This window comes from Schistocerca nitens, chromosome 1 (genome assembly GCF_023898315.1).
Source record: "Schistocerca nitens isolate TAMUIC-IGC-003100 chromosome 1, iqSchNite1.1, whole genome shotgun sequence".
Lineage (NCBI taxonomy): Eukaryota > Metazoa > Arthropoda > Insecta > Orthoptera > Acrididae > Schistocerca > Schistocerca nitens.
In genome coordinates, this window is record NC_064614.1 from 578,365,194 (window position 1) to 578,384,646 (window position 19,453).

The following is a 19,453-nucleotide window of genomic DNA, read 5'->3' on the forward strand; positions in this document are numbered from 1 at the left end:
CAAATACGCGTCTAATCATTGAGAGTACAGCGTTTCTGAATTTTTCTTGAACCGCACAAACGAGACAACCTCAACGGAACTCCTGATTTCTTTGTTTATCACTATCCAACTTTTACAACCTGAGCCCCTTCTTTGTCTTCAATGATTTGGATGTCTGCAGATTTGATAAGATAACAAAAATAAACATACGAATAACTAGGAAACGATAAAAACGGCTACGGCTTATTATACTACAAGAGAAATGGTTCAAATGGCTCTGAGCACTATGGGACTCAACAGCTTAGGTCATAAGTCCCCTAGAACTTAGAACTACTTAAACCTAACTAACCTAAGGACATCACACACACCCATGCCCGAGGCAGGATTCGAACCTGCGACCGTAGCAGATACTACAAGAGAACCGGACACACAATTTATTTACATCAGCTTTGCGTCTCCCTGTTTTTTTTTTTTCCTTTAGTATTTCCCCAATGCGCGAGTAACGCTGCTTCCCTGTATCTACAGTGTTATCTGTCTGTTTCTTCTGTACGAAACTCTTGCACTGAAGATTCCGCAAACTAATGCAAGACCTCTTAAGCGAAACGGCGAAATTGCTACCACGGAGCGGAAACAAAATGTGGTTTCCTGGAAGTGTTGTAGCAGTATCACTCCGAGCTTGAATGCACACCGTTGTGGCCGAGCGGTTCTAGGCGCTTCAGTCCGGAACCGCGCTGCTGGTACGGCCGCAGGTTCGAATCCTATCTCGGGCATGGATGTGTGCTGTCCTTAGAACTACTTAAACCTAACTAGCCTAAGTCTAGGGGACTGATGACCTCAGATGTTAAGTCCCATAGTGCTCAGAGACATCTGAACCATTTTTGTAATGCACACCGAGCGATGTAGCTCAGTGGTTAACATAATGGACTCTTGATCTGTTTGAACAGAGTTTAAATCTGCATATGGACATATTAATTATCATTTCGGGGGATTCCCAAAAGAAATCAAGGGGGATTCCGAGATGTTTCCTTCAAAAAGACCTGCGTCGAGTTGCTGCCGCATCCTTTTCCAACTAATATCCTACTCTGTCTCCAAAGCTGAAGCGAGGCATAGACCAACACTAGACACGCATCGGAAGAAAGGCTGTTTAAGATTAAGACCATAGTCGATTAAGAGAAACCAGGAACCCTACACTTCAGAGACAAGCGCTGACGTGGTCTCTCTGTAGACGACACGGCCATATGTATTAAAGAAACTACGGAAACTTATCACAGCAGCCGGAACAGAATTTAAAATCAGCACTTCATAATATCGAGGAAGGAAGGTTACAGTTCAATTACCATCGAAGGTGAGGTCGTTAGCGATGAAACTCTTTTTCGGAATAGACAGGGATTCGGAAGGAAATAGTCCTGCTTGGTAACTGCTGAGCTGCCTCGGCCAGTCGTGACGTAGAAAAGGTCCGCGTTGCTGACAACCGAACCACAGAAATCTGCCGCTGCGTTTACTAAGTCACTTGTTTCTGATACAGATATTTACATTAGCGAATTGGGGCCGTATTTCCAGTCGCATACATTCAAAAATTTCGAAGCGTATTATTGACGCTTAGGTTAATGTAAATGGTTATTATTCGTTTAGCACACTTTTTCTGGCTTCCAATAATCGATTACTTTTCAATGTTAGACTAATTATCCTAGTGCATGGTTTTAAAGAAACTGCGTGACAGAGAGGGATGACCACTTTTAAGACTGGTTACTGAAGCATCCACAACTCTCCTGTGATTCCCTTTTTAGGTAATCCACGTCGGCGTCTGCTCGAAGACACGTATCGTCGATAGGTTTTCCGGCTTTACTTCCCGACGTGACAGTTATGACTCTCAGATGAGGTGCGGGCCTTGTGTTTTGCTACTACTGCGAGTCTTGTAAATATCGCTTTTATTTAGTAATTTGCCCGGCTAAAACTCTCCCATTTTATGATTAAGACAGCATGCGCCACCTTTCGGAGGGAGTGGGGACGTCAAAGAGTCACAGAAGTTCATATTAAGCAGTCCGTAAAACACGTAAACGTTCACTTCAGTTAGCGTGTTAGTTAATGCCTACGCTTTCCGCTAGATGGTGCTGACTTACTACTGAATAGCTTTGGTTCCGTAAAACCTTCACTCCTGTATTTCACTTTCTCTATATTCAAGGATTAAGGTAGTGATGGATGATGGTCTATTTAAAAGGTTCCTAGCCTGGAGGAATCTAAGTAGTCCGCAAATGCCGATATGCATGCGCTCTACGTCCAGATTCGCAACTAATGGCACACGACACTTTCCAAAGTCCACACGTTAATATCTGAATACCGGTACCTCTGAATTCACTCGTATCAGCAGATAATTTGAGTTTCTGTCGTCTGTATGTCCGTGAAGTTCCAATCTAGCACTAAAGTCCTAAAATCCCCCTTAATGCTCCGTTGCTACCAACAGTCAGAGATGGTACACTACATCACTTTTAATCTCCGTGATATTATAGCAGTTTATCGTGAATCTTAACACGCTAAAGTCCAATCTAATTATTGTCTCGCTGACTGGCACGGGTTCCCCGCCCTTCAACAAAATAATAAAGGAAAAAAAGGCGGCAATAATGACGATCAGGCCTTTTTATAGGTTTTTCATCACAAGAGTTTAACGTCACTGCCTTCTCTATGACGGAGCTTCCGTGGCTTTGCTGTACTTAGACGTTAAACTACTTGCTGATAAACTATAATATTGATCTGCAATTACCGAACTCTGATTCTACACCATTTTCCCTCTAAAAATTCTATTCTTAATTTTAAATTATTCTTTCTATAGCTTTTACCACTGTAAACTGAACCGAGGTGTTACATTACCTACGACACACTCCCAGAGTACGTCATTTTATATAGCCAACGCGCAAGGGACATTGTTATTGAGAAATACTGGAAGATACTTCAGATAGTCTTATTAAGATCTATTGCATATTTCAACGGACTTTTCAGAGAGGGTTTTCGAAGTACTACTTCTTATTCTCACTTTTCAAACAAAAATCTACAAAGTAAAGTAACAGAAAGAGATCTACTATGTAGCCCCCGATCACGTCTAGAAGTGGAAGTATTGCAAATGAAATTTGTGGTTCTGTCACTAGTGCTCCGAGCGATCATCAGACCAACGAAAAATCAAGATATACTTGCCGACAAAGGCGGAGACCACTGGTCTCAATGTCAGTAATATGATGTTGAGATCAAGGTCACATTGCTCCCCAAATGAGGTGTTGTTTCACCTGTGGGAAGCAGCACACTTTCACGAAAATTTGGGCATTGGTTTTAACTACACATCATAACGAAACCTAATCGTGAATGCCTTTTTTTGTGAGAATGATGCTCACGATTGTGTGTCCAAGGGCGCTGCACTTCATCGATGGGAAGGAGGAAATAGTTGAATGCTAATTTTTCCACTCCTAATGTTCGACGCAGGATACATCTGAATAAAATGCCACTTTTTGCCCGTTAATTTAAAATTTTCTTACTTAAATTTTCGACAACTTAAACGAATGGTTCAAATGGCTGTGAGCACTATGGGACTTAAAATCTGAGGTCATCAGTCCGCTAGAACTTAGAACTACTTAAACCTAACTAACCTACGGACATTACACACATGCATCCCCGAGGCAGGATTCGAACCTGCAGTCGCGAGGTTCCGGACTAAAGCGCCTAGAACCGCACGGCCACCGCGGCCGGCTGGCAACTTGCGGGCTATGTACTTTCCATCGCAGAGTAGAACTATATAAACCAGAGAGCAGAAGTTAAATGTAACCACTCAAACCAGTGGTGTGATACCCTCATCGGGTTCTGGGATTTATCCGCCACCGCATGACAATAACTAGCCTTTTACACAGTTGGACAAAGGCGAGTAACACTGCAATACAGAGGTGGACAAAAATATTGAAACATCATAAACACAATGTGGTATCGTATGCTGTCGATACTACACGGGGGAAAATCGTTCCGGGTACAGAGGTTGGCACTAGAGGTGCCGCTGTTGTCCGACAGCGACCGGCGCCGCCAAATCGCCGGCCATACAAGTGCCACGCCCCCCCCCCCCCCCCCCCCCCCCCCGAGCGCCTCCGCCACGGATCATATTCTGTTCAAGATGCGGCCAGACTGCCGCTCTTCTAGTTGAATAGCTCTAGTCTAGCTGCAGCCGCGTATCGTCGTAGTTGCATCAACTTTTCCTACGACTGTAGTGCGACAGAGACTTTACCTTTGTTTAATTTTGTGGATTGCGAGACGGACGTGAATTGTGAACCGTTTAGATCTTTATCTTTTCCCGTCACTGAGCAAGCACTTGTATATGGATTTCGACGCGGATTCGTGGTAATAAGTTGAGTATATTACAGTATTTCTCACGTTGAGTGTGTTCTCTCAGAAACACATCACCGTCTCAACGGGACACATCACAATTTTAGAGACGAGACTTGATCACTCCAGGCAACAAATTACGATGCTTAATACAGCGTAGGAAAATCGTTGGCATTCAGAACATCTTCCAGTCGTCTCGGAATGGAAGAGCACAGACCCTGTATGATTATCAAGGGAATCTTATACCATTCTTCTTACAAAAATAGTGGCAAGTAGGTAACAATGATGGAGATGGGTAGCGATCAGCCACCCGCCTCCCCGAAGTAGACTAGAAAGGCTCAATGTCGAAAATTGGCGACCTGTGGCCAGGGCAGATGCGAAAATTCATCCTCGTGCTCAAAAAACCAGTCCTGGACGATGGGAACTCTGTGAATACGGGTCATGTCGTCTTGGAACAGAGCATCATCATTGGAGAAGGAACATTGTGTCACGGGAAGGACCTGATCGGCCGAAATGGTCACATAACCCTCGGCAGTAATGCGATCTTGCGTAGTACCCACGGACCCCATGGAATACCAGGATATGCCTGCCCAAGTCATCACCAAATCCCCGCAATGTTGCACTATTGGGACTTTAACCCGGCCAGTTAGAAACAGCGTGCAAAGGAGACTCATCCGCCTAATGACTTTCTACCGTTGCCCACAGTCGAGGTTTTATTGTTTCGCCATCATGTTTTCCTGTTACGGGCATTTGCATTATTAGTTACTGTTTTTTTTTTTTTTTTTTTTTTTTTTTTTTTTTTTTGGGTTTAAGGGCGCTCAACTGCTGAGGTCATTAGCGCCCAGTCACTGTTGTGAGAGCACATGGAATCTGGTAAAACTCAAGGGGATGGGGGGACACCAGAAGGAACTGACAAATATGCAGATAAAATAAGTAAAAAGGTTAAATGTCTTTGGACAAGCCAGTTAAAGTTATAAAACGCAGAATACGAGCAGCTGCTCGAGCGTCATCAGCCTAAACATCCGGTAAAGTAGATGGCAGGGACAGGACAACACGAAATTGACTAAAACGGGGACACGACAATAAAACATGGCGCACTGTTAATGCCTGACCACAAGGGCACTGCGGGGCTGGGTCACCGGAGAGCAGGTAGCGGTGGCTAAACCGGCAATGCCCAATCCGCAACCTGGTCAGAAGGACCTCCTCGCGCCGAGATGGTCGGGAGGATGTTGTCCAAGCAGTTGGGAGCGGTTTTACTGCCCGGAGCTTGTTTCCTTGGAGGGATGACCAAGCATCCCACCACAACGACACAAGCCTCTTACATACATCCCCACGAACGTCAGATGACGGGACACAATGGGAGGCTGGCCGAGGCAGGAGGACTGCAGCCTTGGCTGCAGCATCAGCAGCCTCATTCCCAGGCACTCCTACATGTCCGGGAACCCACAGAAAGCTGACAGGAGAACCATTATCAGCGAAAGAATGGAGGGACTGCTGGATCCTTTGAGCCAAGGGATGGACCGGATAGGGAGCTCCAAGGCTCTGAAGAGCACTGAGTGAGTCAGAGCAGAGTACATACGATGAATGGCGGTGGCGGCGGGCATACTGAACGGCCTGATGGAGAGCAAAAAGCTCGGCCGTAAAGCTGGAACATTGGTCGAGGAGCCGGTATTTAAAGGTGGCGGCCCCGACGACAAAGGCACAGCCGACACCATCGTCAGTTTTGGAGCCATCGGTGTAAATAAAGGTGTGACCGGCCGAGCACGAAGTTCGACAACCCGTGAGCAATACACTGCAGCCGGAGTACCCTCCTTCGGGAGTGAGCTGAGGTCGAGATAAATACGAACCGGAGCCCAGAGCCAAGGTGGTGTCGGGCTCTCACCCTCTCTGAAGGTGGTAGGGAGGGCAAAATCCAATTGTCGAAGCAGGTGACGGAAGAGGACTCCGGGGGGTAGCAGGGCAGACACATACAACCCGTACTGACGGTCGAGAGAATCGGCGAAGAAGGACTTGTAAGAGGGGTGGTCGGGCATTGACAACAGCCGGCAGGCATACCGACACAGCAGTACGTCGCGCCGGTAGGTCAATAGTAACTCGGCAGCTTCAGCATAAAGACTCTCGACAGGACTAGTGTAGAAGGCTCCGGTCGCAAGACGTATCCCCCGATGGTGGATGGAGTTGAGCCGGCGTAAGAGGGATGGCCGAGCAGACGAGTAGACGAAGGTCCCATAATCCAGCTTCGATCGGACTATGGACCGATACAAGCGAAGCAGGACAGTGCGATCCGCTCCCCAAGATGAACCGCTAAGAACTCTGAGGACATTAAGGGAACGTGTACAACGGGCCGCCAAATAAGAGACATGTGGAGACCAACACAGTTTCCTGTCCAACGTGAGCCCTAGAAACTTAGTTGTGTCCACGAATGGGAGAACAACGGGACCGAGATGTAAGGATGGCGGAAGGAACGCTTTATATCGCCAAAAGTTGATACAAACCGTCTTCTCTTCAGAGAACCGGAAGCCATTTGCCACGCTCCATGAGTAGAGGCTGTCTAGACAACGCTGAAGGCAGCGCTCCAGGAGGCATGTTCTCTGGGCACTGCAGTAGATCGCGAAGTCATCGACAAAGAGAGAGCCTGAGACATTAGGTGGAATGCAATCCATAATTGGATTGATCGCGATGGCAAAAAGGGCTACGCTCAAGACGGAGCCCTGAGGCACTCCGTTCTCCTGGAGGAAGACGTCGGACAATACGGAACCCACACGTACCCTAAACTTTCGATCCGTTAAAAAGGAATCAATAAAAAGGGGCAGGCGACCGCGTAGGCCCCACCTGTGCATAGTGCGGAGGATACCTCCTCTCCAACAGGTATCATAAGCCTTCTCCAAGTCGAAGAACACGGCTACCGTTTGGCGCCTTCGCAAAAAGTTGTTCATGATGAATGTCGACAAGGTCACAAGGTGGTCAACAGCGGAGCGGCGGCGACGAAAGCCGCATTGGACATTAGTAAGTAGCCGTCGAGATTCAAGAATCCAGACTAACCGAGCATTAACCATGCGCTCCATCACCTTACAGACACAGCTTGTAAGAGAAATGGGGCGGTAACTAGAAGGAAGGTGTCTATCCTTCCCGGGTTTGGGTATAGGAACAATAACGGCGTCACGCCAACGCATGGGGACTTGACCTTCGGTCCAGACGCGATTGTAGGTAAGAAGGAAGCTTTTGCCCGCCGGAGAAAGGTGTGCCAGCATCTGAACGTGAATGGCATCTGGCCCCGGAGCAGAGGACCGGGACAGTGCAAGCGCACGTTCGAGTTCCCGCATAGTAAAGGGGGCATTATAAGTTTCCAGATTCAGCGAGTGGAAGGAAGGTCGCCGAGCCTCTTCTGCCTCTTTCCTGGGAAGGAAGGCAGGATGGTAATGGGCGGAGCTTGAAACCTCCGCGAAAAAGCGGCCAAAGGCGTTGGAGACAGCCACAGGATCAACAAGGACCTCATTACCTGAGGTCAGGCCAGGTACCGAGGAGTGGGCCTTAATGCCCGACAGCCGGCGCAGGCTACCCCAAACGACGGAAGAGGGAGTAAAACTGTTAAAGGAGCTGGTGAAAGAGGCCCAACAAGCTTTTTTGCTGTCTTTGATGACTCTACGGCATTGCGCTCGGAGTCGTTTGTATTCAATACAATTCGCCAACGTAGGATGGCGGCGAAAGGTGCGTAAAGCACGTCGTCGAGCACGGACAGCGCCTCTACAAGCCTCATTCCACCAGGGGACGGAAACGCGACGTGAAGAAGAAGTAGTACGAGGAATGGAACGTTCGGCAGCATTGACGATAACAGCCGTGAGGTATTCGACCTGACTGTCACAACTGGGAAAATCGTGGTCCGGAAAGGTCGCCAGGGAGGAGTAAAGTCCCCAGTCAGCTTTCAGTATGTTCCAGCTCGAAGGACGTGGGGATGGGGTGTGGTGCAGGAGACGAACGACACAGGGGAAGTGGTCGCTCGAATAGGTGTCAGAAAGGACATACCACTCGAACCGACGGGCAAGAGTGGTAGAACAGATCGAGAGGTCCAAGTGAGAGTAGGTATGAGTAGAGTCCGAGAGGAAAGTCGGGGCGCCAGTATTGAGGCAGACAAGATTGAGATGGTTGAAGACATCCGCCAAGAGTGAGCCTCTTTGACAGGATGCAGGAGTGCCCCAAAGGGGATGATGGGCATTGAAGTCGCCAAACAATAAAAACGGCGGGGGAAGCTGAACGATCAGGTGCATCATGTCAGCCCGACTAACAGCAGATGACGGTGGAGTGTAGATCGTACAAACTGAAAAAGTAAAAGCAGAAAGAGTAATGCGGACAGCTATTGCTTGGAGTGGGGTGGTCAATGGGATGGGATGGTAATAGACATCGTCCTGAATGAGCAACATGACCCCACCATGAGCTAGGACACCGTCCACAGGGGTGAGGTCATACCGCTCCGAGGTATAGTGGGTAAAGGCAATACGGTCAGTCGGGCGCAACTTGGTTTCCTGGAGACCAAGGACGAGCGGACAGTGCAGGCGGAGGAGCAGTTTTAATTCCTCCCGATTAGATCGAATACCTCTTATGTTCCAATGAAACAACGCCATCGCTAGTCAAAAAGTTGGGGGAACGAGACGGGGGAAGAGCTGGTCACCTCGGCGGCCGCGGAGGGCCAGGTTGCGAGGGAACAACGCTACAACCGACGGGAGGCGGATCCGGTTCCATCGACTCGTCGCCAGCTGCGGCCGCTGTCCCTGGTTGCGTAGGAGGGGCAGCATCATTTGCCGACGAAAGGCCAGCTGAGCGCCTGGCAGCAGAGCGTCCCGGCGAAACTGAGGACGGCCGGGAGCAGCGACTCACGGATGGAGCGTCAGACGAAACGCGCTGGGGTGGAGAGGGGGATAGAGACTTCTTCTTGGAGGCCTTCTTGGAAGGCCGAGGAGGCACAGGGATGGTGGGCTGGACCCGAAGAAGGTCCTCACGCGCAGGGTCCGTTTTGGAACGCCGGACCTCGGAAGCTGGGGTCCGGAACGTTTCCCCGATGGACGCCTGAGAAGAGGATCACTTCTCAGGTGGCGTGGGGGCAGGAGGAGGAGGAAGGGTGGCCCCTGGGGCAGAGGGGGTGGGGGCCACGGGGGAGGAGGATTTGGAAGGGAGGGATTTGGAAGGCGGAGGCAGAGCCTCCTGATGGGCGGAGGAGGCGGAGGGGGGACAGGATAGGGGTGAGGATACCGCAGAAGGAGTGGACACAACTGAGGCAAACGAAGTGGTCAATGGCACGGGATGGAGGCGGTCATACTTCTTCCTGGCCTCAGAATAAGAGAGCCGATCCAAAGTTTTGATTTCTTGTATCTTCTTCTCCTTCTGATATGCGGGGCAGTCTGAGGATCTAGGCGAGTGGACGCCAGGACAATCAATGCACCGAGGTGGTGGGGTGCATGTATGTTCCTCACGAAGAGGACGTCCACAATCGCCACAAAGGGGCTCAGCCTCACACCGTGACGACATGTGCCCAAAGCGCGAACACTTAAAACAGCGCATAGGAGGCGGGACGTAAGGTCGCAGGTCACACCGGTAGCACATCACCTTTACCTTCTCCGGGAGAACGTCCCCCTCGAAGGCGAGGATAAAGGCCCCGGTGTCGATGCGACGGTCTTTGGGGCCGCGCTGGACTCGCCGGACGAAATGCACGCCTCGGCGCTCCAGGTTGGCCCTGAGCTCCTCATCAGATTGTAGCAGGAGGTCACGATGAAAAATAACCCCCTGCGTTCTATTTAGTGCCAGATGTGGGACAATGGATACTGGGATGTCCCCTAGGCGGTCGCACGCCTGGAGCGCCGCCGACTGTGTGGCGGAGGTGGTCTTGATAAGAACGGACCCTGAACGCATCTTGCTGAGAGCCTCGATTTCCCCGAAGAGGTCCTCAATGTGCTGAACAAAGAACATGGGCTTGGAGGTGGCGAATGTCCCCCCATCGGTTCGAGAACAGACCAAATAGCGGGGGAAGTACTTCGCCCCAAGCCGGCGGGCCTGTCCCTCCTCCCATGGAGTGGCCAAGGGGGAAAGGGCAGGAGAACCAGAACTAGAAACGGTACCTTTTCTTTTGAAAGACTCGGCCGCAGAGCGACCTGATACGTGTTGACGTTTCATCTGCGAAACGTCCGCCCCGATACCACCCACTCCGACCAGGGGCTCTCCCCACGGGCGCCACCCAGCCGCAGCAAGGGCCACCTGGCAGGATGACCATTGCCGGGAGTCCTGATGCCCCAAGGAGACTACTCCTTGGCCGACGTGGGGAGGGTGCAACTCAGGTATCGGCAGTACGATCCCTGTGTTGTCAGGGGGCTACAACCTAGAGGGTACATGACGACCCCACCACAACGGGCTGGCTACCGTGCTGGATTTCTGGTGCCATGGGAAGTCCATCATGATCGCTGGTGCAGATGGAGATGCACTATGGGCGTAACTTGGACAACCCATCAGGCGTTTAGGCCCAATTTGAGGAATAGTGGGTATGGTTACAACGCCGGTGCAATGCTGAGTGCCAAGGTCTTAGTGCACTTAGGACCAGTGGTACACCACGTAAGGTGTCCTTCCCCAAAAGGCTCGTACTTCTGTAGAATTTTGAAAAATGGAGGTCAAACCCCAAGGGGGACCATCACATGGAAGGCCGAAACGGTTGAAACTCCTTTTAGTCGCCTCTTACGTCGGGCAGGAATACCTCGGGCCTATTCTTACCCCGGACCCGCAGGGGGGGCACTGCAGTTGCCTGCGTATGGACTTTCGTACGTGTTCTTTTCGTGTTGACAGGGTTCGTGAGAGCAACATTCGGTTCTGCAGTGACATCTGCAGCTCTCGTCCTCTTATTTTTCGTCACAATCTTCTTCAACGGCCGTCCATCACCACCACTCAACATATACTTCCGTCGGCATTGTGACTTAGAGGATGCCGTTTTCTGCTTTCCCTGAACTCCGTATAGAACTTCGATATGGTTCATCTTGAAACACAAACACTTGGGCTCTCTTGGTTACGGAAGCACGCACCATAAGAACACCCTCTTTTGAATTCACTTAGCTCAGACCTAACGCATTCGCAACCACACAGAACATTGTTCTGTCTTGGACTGAGACACGCAACGTAGTGAGGACACGGCAGGGGTGCCGTTGATGGATAAAACAACATCGCAACCTGCAGATGCCTAGCATCTGTATTTATGTTCAATGATTCATTTCTCGCGGGGTTTCCATATTTTTGTCCAACCGCTGAACCTCTACATACGGTTCACACACAGATGTGAAGTTTGCTTCCGAATAGCTGGGTCGAGATAGAGAAAAGCATTAGCGTGATCTGGTGCAGTGAGAATCTGAAACACGACGCACCTAGACATTTCTCACATATTTGAGCCAATTTCGAATTTTTTTTTTAAAGCAAGGGTAATCTAACGACGTTTTAGTATTTTCTGTTCCCTTTCCAACTTGACATACCTCCGTGCACCTTTCGGATACTGTTCTAGATCCGTCCACCCGCCTTTTACTTTTCCTCCTTCCCTCGAACGAATCGTTCGCATATTCTTCTGGAAGAGTAGTTAAATAATGTTTTAGGCACCAACGAAACGCCAATACAATTCAACGGCATGTAGCAAGAGCTTAATACCCACCGAAGGGGCGCTAAAGTTTTTTCCGCATACTTCAGGCTATCATGGCTTATTCGTAGTTTCAACACAGGGAGGAAATTAAGTGCATCTCATCTCTGCTATGCAAAGATTCCTCCCCCTTTCTTCCTCCACACTATTACAACGAGTACATTTACATACTTCGTACAACAAAAAATTATCTTCACCAAAGAAATAATAACATTTATTTGAAATGAAAAAATTTACCTTCTATGCACCTACAGATCCAACATATTCCATAAAAACGTGGAAAAGCCTAACATTTATACATGTCATCCCAATGCCTGTGGATCACAGGGCCCCAGGTTCGATTCCCGGCCGGTTTGGAGGATTTTCTCTTCCCGGTATCCGGGCGTGTGTGTTGTCATTTCGTCGTCATCGTCGTCGTCGTCGTCGTCGTCGTCGTAAGTGGAGAAGAAAGAGCAGAAATGAACAATGAGTCAAACATTTAATGTGAGAGATGTAGAGCGCCTCTGTGTTGTAAAAATCTTTCACGTCTCACTGGTGAGATCCCCTTTTTGAAACAATCTAAATGGTGATGTAGGTTAAGGTCGAAGGATTCACACCCTGCAACCATTTACCCTGGTGGACTCTCATTTGAGGGTAATCAGCGAAAAAAATTTTAGGGATTTCACGTGATGCTCTATAGCTCTAAAAATGATAAAGATTTAGAGACCAGTTGCTTAGTGTAATGGTGAATGTACTAATCACATATCCAGAAAGTAGTTGGCTTATCACGTGCATTTAATTTTTTCATGTTTAAATCTTTATCGAAATGACTTTGGTCATTATTTTCATTCAAGTAATTGCTTTAAAAGTAACCTTTTCTATTCATCTGTCACGTCATATTAGTCATGTTATGAAATAGATCATTGCTCTCATTGTCCTTCCTATCAGTCATTTTCCCCTTGAAATCCTTCTTCATGAGGTTTTGATTACTGTTATGGATTAACTTTAATTTAACTACTTCCATTTTGTCATCTGACAGCTTCATCCATGTTATTGCATTCATTCTTTCTATTTCTCATTTTCTTTGAATTTCGTTTTACTTATAACTCCTGCTTTCATTTGAATCTTCCACGTTATTTTGTCCATTGTGCAATAAAAAGTTACGTTTTAACTGTCTGTGTAACGATTGCTATCCAAAAAGATGTACACCTCATAACGAAAAATGTTCTTGACATCACTGGACAGTCAATACAAATAAATTATTTCATCTTTTGTTTTTTTAACTGACTTAACCGAAAGATCGGCATTTTGAAATGTTTGAATATTATAATAGATACACAATGTAATTAAATTCTCGTGCACAAAGATTCCAAGTGAAAAAAGGATGATAGGAAGGAAGAGTAAGAGCAATTGAAGTTAAAACATTGATTAAAATGGTATGACAAAAGAACATAAAGAAAAGAATTGCGTTTAAACGAAACAATTGAATAAAAATAATGCTCATCATTTCGATAAATATTTAAAAATTGAAAAACGAAGTATCTGATGAGATTCGAATTGGAAACTTTTTGTATGTTAAGTCAGTACTTTAACCATGACACTATACACATAATCGATTAACTGTTACTCTTTTTAAAGCTGTAGAGCATCACGTAGAATTCCGAAATTTTATTTCGTCCATTAGTCGTAAACGATGACCCACCAGAGTGAACGGCTGCAGTGACAGATTGCTTGCACCTTAACGTATATCACCATGTAGACTGTTTCAAAAAGTCGATCCCACGGCTGGGGACCTCTCCTTGCCAGAACTGTAGTCTCATCTGCCCTATGTCAATTTGTTGCAAAATTATTATGCGATGTTTGTACTCTGGTATGATGTCATTTGGGAAACTCTTGTACAGGAATCAAAACTTATTCTGCAAGCACGGATCGTCTGAAGTTGAGTTTGTTCCTGGTGACGAGACAGAGAAGGCTGTAGGTAGCGCACCTCAGGTGTATATCGTGCTCTTCCGCGGAGTCTTCGACAGAGTTCCACACCGTCGCATACTTAACGTAATATAATTAGCAACGGAGTATTAGTGCAGGTATGGGACTTACTAGCTAATAGAACGGAGTACATCATTATTAATGAAGAAAAATCATTAGGGGGCGAGAGTACCTTGCGAAAATTTGACAGGATCGTGGAATTACCGCTATAGAGAATCCAGACAGAACATTATGCTCACCTACGTAATAGCAGGTATGTCCACCTGTAGCAGGGATAACAGCAGCACGCGTCATCGCATGGAAGCAATGAGACCTTGGTAGGTCGCTGGAGGGAGCTGTCACCACATCTGCACACACAAGTCACCTAACTCCCGTAAATTCCGGGACGGGGGCGATGAGCTCTGACGCCACGTTCAATCATATCTCAAGATGTGTTCGATCGTGTTCATATTTGGTGCGTTGTGGGGCCAGCATATCAACTGGAACGCGCCACTGTGTTCCTCGAACCACTCCATCACATACCGGGCCTTGTGACATGGCGCATTGTTTTGGTGAAAAATGCCACTGCCGTCGGGAAACATGATTGTCATGAAGGGGTGTACGTGGTCTGCGACCAGTGTACGATACTCCTTGGCCGTCATGGCGTCTTGCACGAGCTCCACTGGACCCATGGATCCCCACGTCAATGTTCCCCTGAGCATAATGAAGTCGCTGTCAGCTGACTCCATCCTGCATTACGGGTAACAAGGAGCTGTTCCCCTGGAAGACTACGGATTCTCGCCCTTCCATCGGCATGATCAAGAAGGTATCGGGATTCATCAGACCATGCAACGCTCTGCCACTACGCCAATATTCATTGCAGATGGTCACGTGCCCATTTCAGTCGTAGTTGTCGATGTTGCGGAGTTAACATCGGCATATGCGTGGGTCATCGGCTGCGGAGGCCCGTCGTCAGGAGTGTTCGGTGACTGTGTTCAGGCACACTTGCACTCGGCCCAGCATTAATGCCTGACGTTAGTTCCGCCTCAGTTCGCCGCATGTCCTGTTTTATGAGTGTGCCCAGCCTACGGCATTCAACATTTGTAATGAAGGGTGACCGCCCAACCCCACGATGTCTGGACGTGGTTTCACGTTTGTTTCGCCATGTGTTGAGGACACTCACAACAGCACTCTTCGAAAATCCAAGAAGTCGTGAGTTTCCGAAATGCTAGTGCCGAGCCTCCGGGCCATCACAATATGCCCTCGGTCAAACTCAGCTAGATCGCGCGCTTTCCCCATTCTACACACTGAAAGCTCACTGATACTACATTCACCGTGCCTGTCTAGCAGTCAATACTCGCCAGGTAATGCTGCTATCACCGCGACGGGTTTATATCGATAATAGGTCGGTGGTCATAATGTTCTGGCTGATCAGTGGATTTCGAACACCGGGTTTGTTTACAAAAGCCCCTCCCGACCCGCCGTAGCGTGTTCGTCCTACTGGGATTCTTGCCAATATGAACTAATACAGAAGATTCGACGAGGAGCTCGCATTGTGAATCTTGAGGTTTTTCAGTCTGCGCGAGAGTGTCATAGGAATACACGAGGATTCCCAATGATAAAAGAAGAATGTAATTGCATCGCGTTGAATCCATTACTCAAAATATCGAGAGTACACGTTCGAAATCAGTCGAGGAACTTGTTACTTATTTCGTCACACCTTTCCCATAGGAAGTATGATGTTGAAATTAAAGAAATCCGGGTCTGAACTGGAGGGTGCCAGTGTAGCACTGTAATGTGTGCAATAAAGGGGAGTGTGCTTTTCTTACGTTTCTTTTGTTCTCGCAACGACATCCCTTGCGTCAACAGAAGCGTCTGGAGATGTATGCAGAAACGCTCGAGTGCGCAGAGAGACAAGATGTGCCGCGCCTTACCGTCCGAGAAGATTCCCCCGGGAGCTGGCACAGCGCAGCGAGTGTGCTTGAGTTTGCTGTGAATATCTCAGTGCCAGAGAAAATAAGAAACTCAACACGACTGGCAGCTTCCCTGCCGAAAGCGAACGTCCTCCGTGACTTTGGAAGAACAACGCCACGCCTTGTCTTTCACAAAATCATGTAATGAAGTTCAAACGTGGATTATCACATCTGTGTGAATTGCCTTCTGCATTTCTTTACTCCGTCGTTCAAGCTGTAATACTATTGATAACTTTTTTTCCCCCTCATCTTCTCGTCCATCTCAAAGAGAACTTTGACACCATTATTCTAGCATACGCAGTTTCAGTCAGTTAAGATTGTTCGAATGACTGTCCAGTAAAATAAATAGAAACGAACTGTAAATTCCTTTTCGAGTTATACTGAGAACGGTACGAACACACATCCTGCCTGGCACCGCAGTGAACAATCGTTTTCTTTCTTATTTATTTAGTTAAAGACGTTACTTGATTAATAATGGACAGACACCTAAGTATCCTTTAACTGTAACGTGGGAGGACGCTACGCTCAAAATACGTCGCCATCGAGCTTTCACAGTGTTTTCTCAAAAAAAAAATTCCGTCCTAGGCATAACCAAGTCCTCTTTTCCGCCAGCCTAACAGTGAAATAAACAAGACGTCGTAGGCGACCCCACACACACACACACACACACACACACACACACACACACACACACACTTATTTGTTTCCAGATTTACATACACTTATTTTTTTGCGTTACCTAAACAGACCTTTTATAATGTCAAGTTTTTAATATATTATTTTTTTACCATGCGCTAAATTATTCGTATCATTGAAGTACTCATTAGTAACAAAATGGTTCAAATGGCTCTGAGCACTATGGGACTTAACATCTTAGGTCATCAGTCCCCTAGAACTTAGAACTACTTGAACCTAACTAACCTAAGCACATCACACACATCCATGCCCGAGGCGGGATTCGAACCTGCGACCGTAGCAGTCCCGCGGTTCCGGACTGCAGCGCCTAGAACAGCACGACCACCGCGGCCGGCCATTAGTAACAGGTTAGGTGCCAAATCACACCAGCACTTGGATCCAATCCATCTCTGATGGCCCCAGGTTGTGTGTCGACGGGGTCTGCGTCTCTTCGGACTAACTTTCTATGACATGCAGTCACCATTTAGTGTTCTCTAACTGTCATTCGTTTGCTTCAGTGCCTTCGCCAGCAGAGTTAATTCGTCGCTATCTCAGATTCTGATGCTGCTTGACTCTGACGGGGTAGTTCATTTGGGCATATAAAGAGGACACAAATCTTTTATCATCTGGTGTTTGCTTCCAGACAGGCGCATCTACTGCCTCTATTCTGCATAAAGAAGATACATAGGGCCCATGACTGGTCAGTTATCACACCGTAATATTCGTTCGTCAAAAAAAATTGTTTGTTCTCGTTCACTAGAAAATTTTCTAACGCTCTGCGTCGCCTGTGAGATATATATCCGCCATATAAAATTGCTTGTTAGATGCTGCTTGACTGTATCATGCAGCCGTATTCTCATTTTCTTACTGATAACAGGCAATTTTTTTGTTTAATTACCACGTCCAGTGGACATAGGCCAAATACTTCCCCAAATCTTATGGACGTCGTACATTTCATGAAATTTAGTATGCTCGGCTACGCACTGAAGCCGTAGGCCACAAGTGAAGCAAGAAACTTTTGCAACAGTAAGTGGAACGTGAAACTTATGCTCTTTATTAATATTCTCTGATTTAATTACTCAATACGTGGGACAAAGCTGAGTTTCTCATCTGAAGATACCCTGACACATTTACCTACAATCTGCGTCAGGCTCTATAGTCTCTTCAGTACTGAATGACTTGCCTCTTGTGAGCCATTTTGTGTTCTGTGCCTTTTTTCAAATCTGCTACACGGTTTTGCTCGACTTTGTCTGTTGGTCGGTGATAGCAACAGTGATAGCAGCAGAACAAACATCCTAGTTTTGTACGGTCTCGGAAACTGCGTGCGTGTTAACGTCCGGAAACATCAGTACGCTCACGAATACCTGTTGACAGGCTCTGATTATTAACTTGTTCACAGATGTTTAGACGTAGGACTCCTAACTCGATTCCGGAAAGACTACCATAAAGGTCTGACGAGAGAACAGGCAAGACCACCATACTTAGCGAAATCCTTAGATATGCGTGGTTTGTCTTATTTTAATTTGCGAAACCCGAAATGCTACTGGTCTACTTCACATTATACTCTATGACTTTGAACTGTGTCGAACAGACGTTTCTCCGATGTCTTGCGCCTCCCATCTATTGACAAATATGCAGCCGGATATTTACCTTTTCTAACAAGAACTACATGTGCCAATTTTTAACGATTCGGAAGTTTATACCGTTCTAGATATTTGTTATACAACGTGGTCAGCGGAGGAGCTATCTTATGCACCAGTTTTTCCAATTATTTCAACTGGAATTGCGCCTTACCCTTTCGTAGACGGTATTTCACTTCAATCGCGTTTTCTCTAGGTAAGGAATAGAATAATATCTCATTATCACAGCGTGCATTTCAGCTTTCTCTTATTCGCCTTCACACTTCAGAGTCATCTGGTAGCAATACTGTGACCAAGACTCGCACTTTCTCTGTTCAGGTTTGTGAGGTCCCCCTTCGCGTCTCACAATGAAGCGATCTGTTCGAGAATTTATTATTTCCTCGTACCATCTCGTATTGTATACGCGACAAGTACAAAAATTCTTGTCTAAAAAGGTTTCCCAGTATTATCGTTTTCAACAGTTCTTGTTTGTTACTCCGTTTCGAGGCCCCGTAAAGCGTTATCCTACGCTCGGTACATCCACGGAAAAGCTGCTCTGACAGAACTGTCTAGCTCTGTGGAGGTACCTTCACACGCAAACTAGTTCTGCCGATCACGCTGTTGAGTGGCGCTACGATGTTAATAAAAGTTTGAACACTGTCCGACGGCTATCTTTGAGGTGTATAACCTTACACAAGACGGTCCTGTCTCGCCCTATTGTAGATTCTCTCTTACTCCCATCGGAAACCTACATACGTGATTACAATTTTTGAATGTCTTTATATTATCATTATTATTCGCGTTCTTCCTAAGTCTCCAGTCATATATGTGAAGAATTGTACAGGGCGTTTCAAAAAGATTCATCGTGTTTTACTACAGTCTTGGGGTGCATGTTGACCTGCGCGTCGGAAGTGTAACTTCACCTTGTTGCCAGTCTTAAGTTGGCGGCTCGTGTGGTTACCGGTAGCCGTCTCCCAACTGCAGCTGGCTCGATCGCCCACCCATTCATTCCCCAGTATACGTCGAGTCGAGATGGCGGTGAAACAGCAACAAATGGCGGTTTGCGCTCTCCATTTCGACAGGTGCAGTTCAGTTCATTTAGCACTTGTGCTGAGTGATTTTCGTGGAGAGTGCCCCGCACTGCAGCTACAGTGCACTGTACGTACCGATTCTAAACATTCCACCATGAACTTCGAAGTTCGCCTGGTATTACGGAGTTTTTTAAGATATGCTTGAAAAAATAAGGGTGAAATGTA